Source organism: Cygnus atratus, chromosome 5, assembly GCF_013377495.2.
Source record: "Cygnus atratus isolate AKBS03 ecotype Queensland, Australia chromosome 5, CAtr_DNAZoo_HiC_assembly, whole genome shotgun sequence".
NCBI classification, from domain to species: domain Eukaryota; kingdom Metazoa; phylum Chordata; class Aves; order Anseriformes; family Anatidae; genus Cygnus; species Cygnus atratus.
The window spans coordinates 39,663,895-39,678,726 of NC_066366.1; the positions used below are offsets into that span (position 1 = coordinate 39,663,895).

The 14,832-nt window shown below is 38.6% G+C and overlaps 1 long non-coding RNA gene across 1 annotated transcript; it reads left to right on the top strand.

The window, feature by feature from the left end:
* Nucleotides 1-4,840: 4,840 nt before the first annotated feature.
* On the top strand, nt 4,841-9,991 carry LOC118244600 (uncharacterized). The gene is made up of 3 exons (XR_004777598.2): nt 4,841-4,985; nt 8,107-8,291; nt 8,954-9,991. It is a non-coding gene; the product is annotated as an uncharacterized LOC118244600 (long non-coding RNA).
* The last annotated feature ends 4,841 nt before the right edge of the window (nt 9,992-14,832 follow it).

The window sequence follows — 14,832 nt, forward strand, 5'->3', positions numbered from 1 at the left end:
TCCTTCCCTGGTTATTCACCTCAATCAAATTCTCTTCACAGTTTGCTGCTGGGTCTTGCAAGTGCTGGGGCTGGCAGAGAAATGTCTGGGAGAAATGTGAAACGCACTCGTCAGTGCTTGGTGCCTGCTGAAATGCACTTCGGGTGATAGCCTGAGGCATCTGAGTCTGGCGGACCTTGGGTGAAGATTTCGGAGGAAATAACAAGGACTTCCTTTTGAGAGTCTAGTAAATGGAGTTGAATTTCTCTGCAAGGTCCTTCATTTTGCTGAATGCTGGAAGCTTCACAGCAACTTCTCTAAAATAAACAAAATTATTGAGTTAAAAGAGAAAATATGAATGCAGTTCGTGCACTAGCACTTGTATTATTTTCATTTTAAAACAGCTTACATTATTTTTCAATCTTTATGTGCGGTGACTACTCACTTTTAAAAGCATTTATCTGCCATTTATTTGCTAACACTGATATCCTGTAATCCAGAAAAAACAATCTGTGATTTTTGGAATAAAAGTGTGTAAAAACTTCTCATATTTTGAGGGTATATGAGCACTTGGTTACTTGGCTAATATAAGAAAATATGGTCTTAGACGTACAAAGAATGAAGATGTAAAAATGGTATTATTAAGGAGAAAAAACTTTAATTGGATGGATCATCACAACAATTCTTACCTGATTTGCACAAAACCCAGAAACCCATCTCAGGAATGTAAATTTAAGTCTGTTTCAGTTTTAGTCTGTTAGAAATGCACAGAGCACATTGTGATCCCAGGGTGGTTTGGATGTAATATTCCGCCTGTTTTTCGTAATAATGCTCCTGGAACTCAGTTATTCCTGCGCCGCATTGTTGCGAGGTCAGAGCATACAAACACCAGTTAGCAACTTGGTCTTTTTCAGACCAGAAAAATTTCAACACCAGAAATCCTAAAGGTGGGATTACCATATTGTGAATTGGCTTTTTTGTTGTTGTAGTGTTTTATTTTTTTAATTTAGTATTATTTTTTTTGTTACCATTGCACTTTCAAAACCTTTTTTTTTTTTTCTTGTAAGAAAGGAGGGTTTGGCTAGTAAAGAACTGAATTGCTTAACACACTATGTGCTTCAAAGGACAGCAGGAAAGAGATTCTCGTTTTCATAGAACTACTGGTGCATATAAGGACAAAGTGCTTGCTCTGTTACTCATTAATTTCTTGGAGGGAATCACACAGAAGATATCCGTTTAAAACCCAGCTCTGTTTCTATTTTCTATTAGTGCATCCTTGTACTTTTAGTAATGTCATCACTTATTCTCTGCTGAAATCTTCTGAACATCTAAAAGTATGGAAAAGGATGGGTTTGCTCTGAAGTCATAAGTACTGGGCATGTTCAGCAATGATTATTTGTACCTTTAATAGTTGTGTGATGGCTTTGTGATGTTTAATTAAAACACAGCTCAAAAACAGGTCTTCAGAGGATAAAAATACAGTATTTTTAAACAGGTAGAACATACTGTGTTCCTTTTTATGTGATTTCTGGAAAGACCTAAAATTGTGGTTTCTCCTGTTTGTGGATGTGTCTTTTTTCCTCTGAGAATGGAATAAGGGATCTGACTAGAAAGTGTTTTTTTGTTTGTTTTGTTTTTTTGGTGGTTTTGTTTTTAAATTTTTGAGCTGCTAGAAAGGTGAAATAAAATGAAGAACCTGTTATAGCATAAGTCCCTTTATAAGACGTACTTAGAGAATTTATTTCTGTTTTCAGGGTCATGTTTGCTTCTAGTTTTCTCATCCAATTTGCACAGAAAATGAATATATGCCAATTATGTTAACTATTAAATTCAAGGTTTTCTATTGTTGTGAGAAGAAAGGGTTCCAGAAACCTTATAGAAAAAGTACACAAATATTGAGCATCCTTATTACTCCATTCTGATTTATGTACACTGTTATTTATGAATGGCTTCCTTCTAATTAGATTTGCAATATAAAACAAGTCTCACTGATATAATAAGGATTAAAATGTACAAGCGTGGGCATTAACCATTTAGACTTAGCCAAAATCTTCTAGTTTATGTAATGGGCTATATACCACATAAAAGAATTTGGAAATGTTTTATATGGTTGTTAAGACAGTTTTATGGGAAACAGCTTCAATCACTACATGAAAACCCAGGTTCTGTTTCCAAAGATTCTTTTCCACTCAGACTGTGGAAAGTTTGAGTTTTGCACTAAGCTGGCAAAAATAAAAAATAAAAATACTGCAGTATGACTCTTTGCAGGACAGAGGGAATTCTTAGTGTTTGTCGGGAAAGCTGTGGGTCTAATGTAGAATAAGGATAATCTGCTATATCCAACTACTACAAAAATAAAACGCCTCCAGTGTTTTTAGTTAAGTAGGCATTTTCTGCTTCCAAATACTTCCTAAACTCAGATTCATGTTTTTCCTGCTGAAGAGTGGCCAAAAATAATGCGATGGCAAAGATATATTAAGGGAAACTTAAGTCTAACATGGCAGCGTAATTTACACTAAGCTTACAGTACACCTCTGCATGTGTATTTGTGTATGTTTACATACCTAAACATGTATGTATATAGAAATACGCACCAGTCTCTCCAAAGGAAGACTGCAGACCTACTGTGATATGTCCAGTGCACCTAAGTAATATACAATAAGCTGAAGCCCTAGACTACATGTCTTATTTCAAGAAATGAAGTACTTTGTCAGGAATTACCCAATAGAATAGTTTAATATACTATTATCAAACCTATTTTGTAAGCCAAGTTACTTGGTGCAGGACATGTTCATCTGTAGGAAGGTAAGTTTGGATGTTTCATGGTTACCCCGTAGCAGAAGTTGGCACGTCGTCCTGCAGACTGCTTTGCTGGCTATGTAAGTGTGTGACCTGAGCATATGTCACCCTGGCAGTGGGGTGTTCCTGCTCACCTCAGCATGTTGGGATGGATGTGGAAAAATGCAGTGCCTGGCTGGTGCCAGTGGTGAACATACAGAAACCTGCTGCTAGCATACAGTTCTCAGCGACATCCCTGCTAAACGTGCTGTTGTAATGGGCTGCTCATGATACAGTAAACACCTTGCTTATAAATCCTGGATCTGGGTGAAACTGGTAACCCAAGGCAAACACAGTTGTAGCAATCATTAGCTAGCTCCAGAACTACAGGCAAAGGCTCAAGCTATGAATGGGGCTCTTTCCAACACATATGAAACAATATGCTTCAATATAACTTAGTAAGAGATGTTTAGGTGTATTGTGTTGACCTTATTTTATTTTATTTTTTTTGCCTTACGTCAAGTCAGTTTAACGTGGCCAATACTCCCTCCCTTGCTTTTCCTTCCTATACAAAGTCAATATATACCTTTGATGTAAAAAATCTTTATTCCTTTTTACAGGGCTATAAAAATGCAGGAATGCCATATAACTTGCAAAATACTCTGTCTTGTTTGTTTGATTTTATATTGCTATTTCCATCCTATTGGCCTCTCCCTCCAGAAAAAAAAAAAGCGTTAATCTATCTTAATGAAAAACAGCTTGTTTAGAAGAACTGTTTATCTTGCTAGTAGTAATCTGTTTTGGTTTTGTATATCAGCAAAGTGGAGACTATGATAGAGGAGAGAAATTACTCAGAGAAGTACAAAATCCCTATGTTGACACACAGTATTTAGGATTGAACAATGCATCTTTTAACTGCTCTTCTAATTTCTCTTTGGATATTTTTGCATCTTGAAAGTGTTAATGTTGATGGATTCTGAGATTGGAGAGGTGGAGCAAACCATAAGCACACATGACCCATCCCAGCTGTTGCTGTCTTGGCACTAAAGTCAATGCATGGCTTTGGAGAGCCTTTTGGCAATCTGCTTTTATTTGATGCAGAGAATGCAAGGCCATAAGAACTTAGTATGCACTGTTCAATGCATGTATGTTACTTCTTACTAGAATTTGAAAGTGCACATACATTCATAGATTAAAGGAAGAACAGTGGTGAAAGGGAAGCATTATTCTCCCTGTATCCTAGGCAGATGAAGCAAAACTTAAGTCTTGAGGTGCTCTAGAACTGGTCCCACTGAGATCCCTGAGGGAGAAAATGAAGACGCACACTCCTCTTCCCACACCTCCCCCAGCTTTGCACAGGACCAGCTGCAGGATTGCAAGGAAGTATTTTTATCCAGCACCCCAAAGAGAGTCTGAGTGAATTGTAAACAGACTCAATAGAGCCTTTGACCTTAGATCATCCTGCCACGTTTGCCTCTGTCTGAATTCATAGCTTTATCCCTTACCGCACCTGTTCTCAACCCATTTCTTTCCTTTTCTTTCCTGCCTTACTATGGCATGTCTGAAATTTGTACATCATCTGTTACAGAGAGGGCCACATGTTCTGCTAACTGCCCTTCCCAGCACTAGGTGCAGTGGACTAATGAATCATTGTGCAAATCCACATATGTGTATTGGTAATTGCATTGGTAGTTTATAGCTTAGCACAGCAGTCTGTGGCAATTTCATATATTCATAGGAAAGGAAATATCACATAATCCTTCTGCTATAACAGATGCAAAACATACACGTTTTTTTTTTCTCTGCAGAACTTTTTTTTTTTCTGCATATTTCTATGAGGATGACTAACGTCCTAAACAGTCAAACAGAAAGCAGTAATGAGTCTGGGGAAGGTCAAAGTGTGCTCTTCCAAATCCAGGCAGTGTGAGCTGGGTGAACAAAACCAGTGGTCTTTCTTTTGCCTTAGTCTCCTATTAATTTTCACTCTCATTTGCTGTTGAAAAACTGTTTTCTCACCAGTCCAGTGCACTGCCTGAAAAAAAAATCCATTCTGATGTCACAAATGCAATTTCAATGGGTTTAGTAAGAATAACTACCCTTTAATGCATCTGTCCTTTTCTGAAAGGAACTCACAGGAAGAAGTTCCTTGAACAACAGTGTCTGCAAACCATGTCAGAACACAGCCCAGGAGGAGAGGGTTATCTGGAGCTCGTGCTGCATCCTGAGATGTAAGTTGGTGCGATGCTTGGCTGAACAACAGACAGAAATTATGCATGATTCAAAAAAAAAGAGTGAGTGGCAGCCAAATACTCTGATAAGAAGTCGCTGAGGTGGACTGGTAGTATTAACATCAGTATTGTGAACAGAGAGGTTTCTTCTTTAATGCACCCTGCTGTGTTAGATGACCTCTTGAAGTCTATTTCAGCCCTGCATTTTTATGATTTCATGGCAGTATCTCAGTATTTTGGCACATATTCAAGCTCCTGTTCTTCCTTTCTCTGCTCTGTGTTCTCAAGTTGCTAGGACAAAAAAAAAAAAAGGGGGGGGGGGTTGGTTCAAGTTCTTGCTTTTTAAAAGCACAGGCTGCTGCTGCACTCCGTGAAGAGAAAAAGGTGGGAACGTGTTTGTGTGTGGGGTGGGTGGAAGGCAGAAAAGGAGGTCCTCACAGCTCCCTCAGCCCTCCTGAGCACCGCAGAAAGAGATGATTGAGGAAATCTTACACACTGGAGGGGAAGATAGCACAGAAGTTGCAGAATGCACTAGGATAAAGGGGGACAAGAAGAAAGAGAATCATACTTCAAAAAGCAGGTCACAGCCACAGTGTTTCCTTCCCTATACTATCTCTCTTTCTGCCAGCCCTGTGGTGGATATTTTTATAGTCCCTGCATGGGAGCGGGAGAGAGGATGTGGGGAGGGCTCCTCTGCAGGTATAGCTGAGGATCTCTGCTATCGGATGCTGTTCCAAATTTTGATCCCTGTGAGGTTCTCACGCTCTCTGGTTTTATACGAACACTTGGTGGATTATAACAAAAGAGAAGGGCTCTCGCCTTGCCTGGTTGGTTTACTGACCTAAGGAAAACTGGCAGTGCTTTCTGTCTTCTAGCACCAGTGAGAGAGCTGCTGTTCACTCCCATCTTTAACTTGTGCAGGACAGAGCAGCTGGAGCCAAATACTTCCATTGGCTACTCTATCCTGAAATACCAACATTTCTTACCATTACCTAAATACCTAGATATGAAATGGTGCCTACTAAAGAATTTGTAAGGCACAAAACTTTTCCTTACACAGTGCTAAGTATTACATTGTGGAGAACTGAAACTGCCACTTCCCATTGGAAATGGAGCAATTTTTAAGCCAGCTTTAAAGTTTAAAATACAGATATTCTAATCTTGGTCTTTTATTGTCCCATCTCTTCAAGGTACTAAGTAGTATTTCAGAAAATGATCCTGTGTTATATTTGGATCCTCCATCCATGTATGTATAACATCAAAAAGCATATTAAAGATTTGTTTTAGCCAAAGACTGCTTTAGTCAAATGAATTACTTCTCTGAGTGTAAACAGGAAGGTATATTAAGTATGCTTGTAGGGATGAGGCCTTACATGTATGAACCTCCAGTCCTCATTGTATCTCCTGTGACTAGAAAACCTAGTGAGAACACCTGGATGAAATAGGAAGGAAGAATAGTCAGCATTGTAAATCCTAACATTGTAAAAAAACAAGCAAGAGCTACTGATACTTATAGGAAGAATTTTTTATTTATTACATTCTGAGTATAAATATGAGTATGTAAAACACTTTGGCCTGTCCTTTAAGAACAAAAGTTGTTGTGCTGCCATCTGGGAGCCACAGCCTGTGGTCACTCCCCTGGGACAGGCACCAGATCGCTGACTCTTGTCAGCTGTGCAGGGCAGCAGCACAGAGGTGCTGCTTTTAGACATGGAGAATTTCAGATGTGGAAGGAGAAGGCTAGCCGCGAAATTACTGCAGTCTGTGTTTTGGCCCTTCATTTTTTGTTCATGTTTATAAAGGCAGTAAAGACTAAGTCATGCAAAGCAGCAGGAGTTTCTTTCCCACTTCACAGTTTAAAGGTCCGCAGGGATCTGCTAAGCCTTTAAGGTCATAAGCGTACAGAATAAAAGAAGAGGAAACTAATGAAAAGCAGGTGATTCTGTGCTAACTAAAAGCAGTTTTGCTTGGGGCAAATTAACTTGAAATTAAAAAAAAAAAAGCTTAGTCGCATTTAAGGTGAAAATATGAAAAAAAGTATTTTATTGTTTTTAAAATATAAAATCTCTGTTCAGTTCCATTTACAAAGCACAGACTGAAGATAAATACAGGATTTAAAGGGTTCCTGAATTCTGCAGGTTAGACCCCTTTTTGGACAAAATTTCTGTGAAATATGCTGGAAATTTTGTATGCTGGATGTGAAGCTGAAAACAATTTGTAACAATTTGCAAAGAAATAGGGAAAACATTTATTTTATCAGGATATCCTTTTGCTTTTACTTCCATCTTTCAAAAACTCAGAGAAAGAAGGCTAACGTGTTTGGTGATTCACTATTCCATAAACTCTCATGGAACGGGCCATGGAAAATCTGCTGTAATGAGTAGGTATCTATAAAGGGCTCATTTCTGTCTTACAGTTGTTTCTCTAGGGTTTTGTAGAGTTTAAAGCAAAAGCTCTCTTTTCAGTACAGGCATTCTATTGTTTTTAATGAATAATCACATATTTCAGAGCCAGGTTGATTTAATGATTATATGAAAATGTTACCACTGTATTACTAGGTGTTTTATATATATATATATATATATATATATATAATCAGCCTGAATTTGGAATAGCTAAATTATGTATGATTAAAGTAGCTATCAATAAACAATGCAGATCACATCCAGACAATTGAACAAACAAATAAACTGAAATCTTGGTTCAGTACTCTGTATACACATTAATGGATTTGTAAGAATTTAGAGCAGCTAGGAAAAAACTAACCCCTTCTGACAGTACACCTACCTGATGGCAATGAAAATCTTATCTCTTTTTATCAATTCTATTTGTCATTAAAGTGGATATCCTTTGCATTGAACTGCAGGAATGTTAAACTGATATTCTTTGCATTGAATTGGAGGAATGTTAAACCTGTCACTTGTGCACTGACTATTGCCTAGTTCATGCTTCTGGCCCACAATTTCTCTCCTGTCTATCTAAAGAAGAAGTTGTTCCCTGCTGGTAAGCAGGATATTCAAACAATAGCCCAAGTCTGAATAAGAATCTTTTGTTGTTGTTGTTCAGTTTGTATGTTTGTTTGTGTTTTCTCTTTTTCTTTTTTTTTTTTTTTCTTCCCCAGGTTCGACTGCTAGAAACCAAAGGGAATTTTTCCTCTCACCTTTGTAGCATGGGGCTCAATTCGCTTCCTAAAATCATCTGGGAATTCCATTTAACCAATGCCCTGTAGCATAAAGACCTAGAACATTGGTGTAGTTTCTTCTGTTTCTTTGTGGGACCTACTCCAGCTGTGGTTCTTGGTTTCAGGTTAGTTACAGAGTTCACGAAAGCTTTCTTGTGAGGGGTCTGTATCCATGACCTGGGGCTTTTCCTGAAAGATTGATGACTGTGGGAATCACTTTTGGAAGGAGTCCTATCTCAGCCTTCTGGAGTGCTGGGATTTCCCCTGGCAGGGGAATTTTCCGTAGTGTTTTTTTCCTCCCCTTCTGTCTCATATTAATAGTTTGAAAATTAATGCAAGTCTTCAGGCCTAACAGAGGAGGGTGTCCATCTTCCTCTGAAGTAACATTTGTGGAGATGGTTACTACCCTTCTGCTGCACATTTACCACCTACTATGAGCACAGCAATGGAAATCCATTGCAAAAATGATGAGTTAATTAGAGCCAGAAACTGTGGGAGTTCTTCGCCTCAAATATGTTTTTCAAATTCACATTGTATAGATGTTGCATTCAGAATTGTTGTGAGGCCTGTTTTTACTGTGCCCTATTTTCCCCCAAAATCTTGGAGGTGGACATAGTACTGAACTGAAAAGAAAAGATAATTGTGTTCGTAGTTGATGTGAGTTCAACGATAATTTGATTTAAAATAAATTGAAATAACCTAGTGTGCTCCTTAAAGAATTAATGAAATGGTATAAGAATGTGTCCAGTATTGTGCATATTGAAATGGTTCCCTTTCTTGGTTGCAGTGCCCATTCATGCAGCTAAGGGAAAACTACAGAAAATTATTTATGTGTACCTTAAAACCAAGTCTTCTGCTTTACACAAAATGAGACTTTAACATTGCCTACAGTTGGTGTGAATAGTAAAAGAAACTGGAAACAAAAAAGTCCTTTGGAGCGCAGTTCAAGGGGGTCTGACACACTACAAGAAAGCCACATGACATCTGCACATTTTTCTGTAAGTTAGCACTGGAAAGAGGATAGAATTACCAGGAAATGTTGCCCTGTGATTTCTGCATTGAAGTGGCTGCATCTGTGCCACCTGTTGATGACATGATTGGAGCATTAGTTCTTGCTCTGCCTTAGCACTATTGATAACTCTGCTTAACATCGCCACAGGGGAGGCTTTGTTGGAGGCTGCAGTCACTTTGCCTGAGCAATGGTGTACATTGGCTCCTCCATTCAACCCTTTTTTTCTGACATTAGCGCATTTGAATGGGCCACCAGTGAAGCCATTCAGTGAGAACATGCACCGGGACTCCTGGGTGGCCTGGGCCGCGCTGAGAACCCTTGTTAATGGACTGCGAGCCACAGCCTATTGAGGTCCATGAACTCGGTGACCAAAGAAAAGTGAGACAAAGATGTCCTTCGGCAGAACATGTAGGTCAGCGCTGGACAAAGGCGGACATCGACCAGTCAAACCTATTTGATTACTGAGCTGAAAAGGGGACACCTACTGCCATGAGAGTGCCCCTCCCACAGGCCTGGGCCACCCTCACCTGCATGCAGGCCTGCGACAGCCTGCCAGGCCCTGGCCCTGGCCACTGTGTCCCCACATGTGATAGCCTGCACAGCCCTGGCCCTGGCCTGTGACAGCAAACCCGTCCCTAGACCCTGTGTGCCAGCCTGCCAGGCCCTGGCCCTGGACCCGGCCCACGCAGGGCCTGGCTGGTGCTGGGGTGGCCTGTGGTCGGGGTAGTCACCACTGCAGGTTGCTCGGAGGCATGCATATAATCCTACTGTGTATCAGTCATGTTTAGACATGTATAGCATATATGTATTTGTATGTTTATACCTGAGAAGTGGCGGCTAGTCATGACTGAAATGCTGAATTAAACTTCTGCTGTTGGTTTGTGCGTATGGTTTTTGATAAAGGGAGCGATCCTTTTCGAACATTGACTACAAATCAGCGAGGTTGAAATGGGAAGTGGCAGATGCTGTGTGTGTCACTCCTAAATAACAAATATGTGCCACATTACAATTGTGTCCTGTTGAAAGAGGATTTTCACTGAGGTTTGCCAGTGAATCCAAAATATTTGTCTCCATTTTTTGTTTTGGTTCTAACTTATACCTGATGACACGAACAGCTCTTGGTTGTGATCATTAAAACTACTCTGTTAAGCCAGTCAGACACCAGGTAGTGAGATCTTCTCTTCTTAGGGTTAAGGAAAAAAGGCCAGGGGGAGCTGGCTCTATATGAGCTCTTTACTGGGCTAAAGCTAAAATGGTCTGATTCAGATCAGTGGCTTGAAAGCCCTTGGTTGGTTTTGAATAATGACAGCATGCAAGACTACCCCTGTCCTTGCATCTTTGTGTGCTCTCCCTGGAGTCCTTCGGGCAAGAGATTATGTTTCTTCATGCAGATTAACAGTAGTGCTGTGAGAAGCGTTCTGAACCCCAAATATATGTTGTGAGCTCAAGTATTGACTTTTCTAATTTGATGAACTGATGGGGACATGCCTTTTCTATTTACCTGTGTGGTTCTTTACCTTCAACCTTGTGAAAATATCACTCAAAAACTGTACAGGTGCTAAATGTCCCTGCATCTAGGGTTAACCACTTACGTGCAACTTCACCTTATATTTCCTGCACCTCATTTCCTACCCGCTTCAGGGGAAATCTGCTAGGACTGAACTGTATGTACCCAGAAGATGTATACTTGCCTTGTAACCAATCTCCCACAAATCTAACCCTTCCTTTTCTAGATCACTTCTTCTGTCTTCAAAATACAGAGGACAGTATGACAAGCTCTCAGCTTGTTGTAAATAACAAATTTGCATTTTGATTGAAGATGAAGGACAGAAGAGAAATGAGTCATTTTCTTTCCTTGACATTATAATACCATACAGCAAATACTCTCTACCAGGGTTTCTGTTTATTTTTATGCTGATTTTCTTTCTTTCTTTTTCTTTTTCTTTTTCTTTTTCTTTTTCTTTTTCTTTTTCTTTTTTTTTTTTTTTTAAACCAAAATCAAGACAGGGCAGACTTAGCCTTAGAGACCTCGTAGAGAAAACAGGAAGCATGTGGATGTAGAGGTGGGGGAGGAGGATGTTAAAGCAGAAAGAATTAATTGAAAAATACTGTGGGCAATTCAACTCCACATTTTCATTAATTTTAAATGCAGACTATGGTTTCAGGTTTGTAAAACATAGAGTTGAAGTAGACAATACAAAGAGAGAATTTTACAAAGAAAAGATATGAAGCAGAAAGTAGTCCTTTGCAAATACTCAGTTTGGTTAAAAAGATGAGGAGAAAAACAGACCAAAATAAAGGAAGAGAGGCAACCAGGTAAGGCAGAGGACCAGAAAGGAGGAGATACCTGAGACTGATTTCCTCTGAGAAGATTAGAGAGGTTTAATGAAAAAATAAATATATGTAGAGTGACAGGCAAGATAGCCAGCAAACCAGCTGTGAATATTTGAGTTCTGGCTTCCTAGGCCTATTTTTTTGAAGATAACACTTTATTTCCCACATTACACAATCTTCCATGATTTTGTATATCAAATCCAAACAAGAACTCAGGCAGCTAGAAAGGTTGTGGAAGAATGAGCTAGAAGACTTACCTTGGTACATTTGTGATGGCTGCTAAGCAGCTCAGATGAAGTAAGATGCAATCATCTATTGTTTTATTTTCTTAAATGTAAACACAAAGAAACTGTATGTGGGAATATGTGATTCTGTGTGAGTAAATAATAAATATTCAAATTTGTTTTGATGACTGTGGACATATTAGAAACTTAGATGCCCAAAAACGAAAAGCATAAGGCACTGCACCTACTTATTGCACTTAGAATCGGATTTCAGCTGTAGCAGAAAATAAAATTATTAATTTTCCTAAAGTGGCTAGTGAAGTCTATAATGCCACAAAACTAACTTGTTCAGAGTTGTTTGGGCATCGGGCAAAGCAAGGACATAACATTTTGCTGCTAATAGTAAAAATAAGAAAGTGGTAACAGAAGCAATCAATCCAGTCTCTGGAGGGCAGCACGCTACCACCTCCTGTGTCTTAATGCAGTCACCACATCAATTTACACATCCCCTTAGAAAAATAATTGCTTCTGTTTCTAAGTCTTCAGATAACTTGGTTTGATTTCTGTAGCCATTGTACAATAAATACTTTGCATTTATTTTTATATACTGGTTATAGTACTATGTTACTTAAAATCTTGTGACTTCACAAACAATTTTATGTTTTATGTGTGCTCAGCATCATCAGTTTAATTCTTCTATTATACTTATTCAAATACTCTTATCTGCTGTGATTACCCTCTGGTATAAAATTTGATAAAATTACGTTGATCAAAAATTATTCTGGTCATTTTCCCCTGCTTCTTTCCATGTTGTTTCCATTACTGTATAGGGTCCTGACTTGTGCAAAAGCAGTCATTTAGAAAGGATGCTCATTTTTAACTTCTTGCCAGGAGTTTTCTGTACTGGATGTTATGGGATCTCTTGTGCACCCATTACTGGACTCCCAGAGGGGCAGCTTATCTGCTTGACACTCCAGACAAGTGCCCATAAACCCAATTAGAATCGAATGGATCTATGGCATTCCCACATATATTTTATTCTATGGTCTTACCAGTAATTGAGAATCGTGCAAGGAATAAAGGAGAATCTGGGAACTAATTTAAGTCAGATTTTTTTTTTTCCTTAACAACTGTCTTTAACAACTATGTGTGATATAACTGAAAATGAGACCAGGAGACTAAAGAACAGAATTCCCTTTTATCCTTCAATATGTTTTAAGGTAAAGCTATAAAGTAGTATTAAGCAGCATCCTTTCTGTAGCTAGTAGATGTTTGTACTCTTTTTTGAGTATTAAATATGGTTCTCAAACCTGAAAATTATCACATGTGCATACCCTCTTATTTTTGACTGAGAATTTTTATGCCCAATATTATAGTTACTATGGTTGAGGTTTTGTTTTGTTTTGTTTTTCTCCCTCCTGCCCCCCTACTCCCCCACTGAGAAAGTTTCAAGAGAAAGGAAAAGCTTTGCAAATTTGAGTGCAACGTGATGAATTGTTTTTGGCTTAATACAAATTTCAAGGTGATAGGTAGCATTCACAGAAACAGCAACGAGAAACCCCCCTAATCTATTTGCAGTCAGTAACCAAGACTCCCAAGAAGAATGTATAAACCTACATTCAGATCTCCTTGTTGATTTGGGAAAGAGGTTGCAACCCAAGTCGTCTGTGTCCCAGCAGAAGGCTTTAACAAGCAGGCCAAAAATGTGTGTTTTAGAGTAAAAATCTATCCTGCTTAAAACTGATTTTTGTGTATGTTACAAATATTCTAAATACCTATTGAACATAAAAGGAGAGAGATTAGCAGTTACGTCACTGTTCTGGTACACCCGTTTTTAAGTCCTTGTTTTTAGATACTATTTTTATTTTTTTATATGAAACACAGTGTCTGCAGCTGGAATGACACCGGAATGCATCTGTTGGGTTCTCTGAGGACTCCTTTAAGGGACTCTTTTTGTGAGAAAGGTAGACCTTAGTTTGAAAGTTGTTCTCTGAATTGGATAGACAGAGGCTGAATCCTGCCCATGATTGGCCTAGTCAGTGTTGAAGCACAGTGTTGGAGTCTGTCTGTCTACCACTGTCTCCTTTTCATGTTTCTGGAATCTATTAAAATGTTGGCTTTAATCCACAACATGCACACATTTAAAAGTATGTGTGAGTACCAAGTGATAGGTTAGGTATAGAAATATATGTTTAATTTTTCAAATTGATACTGAATGAAATGTGTGCTTAGTCTTACTAGTAACTACAGTGTGGTCTAAAATACATATATATGTATGTATATAAAGAAAATGGAAGATAAAATGTTGGATTAATCATTTCTAGGTGCAGAGGGATGCTGTGCATTTCCTTTGAATTTTAGATTGCTTTCGTAAGCTAGTAAAGGGCACACTGCTTATTAATTGTTGTCAGAAAGTGGGAAAGATGAGAGAGAGATGGGACAGTCATTCTGAACAAACAAAAGATAATAATACTTTGCTTACCATTTTATTAAACATTCAGAGGTCGAGAAAACAACTTCTAATTTGGGCAAACGTTGCCACATGACTGAATAAGACCATTTAATTATAATGTTCATTTCTACAAGCTCAAGCAACATTGAAGAGGTTAATTTGCAACACATAATCAAGGCAAAGAGACAATGAACCATGTTACCTAACAGTTAAAGAGAGAGACTATTAATGCCACTAGCTTAGATAGCCTCTGCATAATACTCAGCCCTTCTACTAGTTGGTAACCCATGTGTCAGGAGTGCCCCAAATCCTGGTACTTATTCTTCAGAATCTCTAAATCCGTCATTTCAATAGAGAAGTCATTCTCTTTTAAACAACTGTGACATCCTCTTCCCTGCCTTCCTGGATACCCGATTTTGTGCTTCTGGTCCATAATAAGTTCTTCTAAGTCATCTTTCACATTGATTTTAATACATCACTTTACCCTCTAAATTCTTTACAAGGTTTATCACTTGGACGCTAGAAGCTGCCTGATACACTAATGTATTAAGGTATTTGCAAATACAGCTCAGATTTTGAGTGCTGCTGCCTAGAATTATCTGTCCTACCATTTTGATATGAAACACAGAAGAAATTGTATAGAA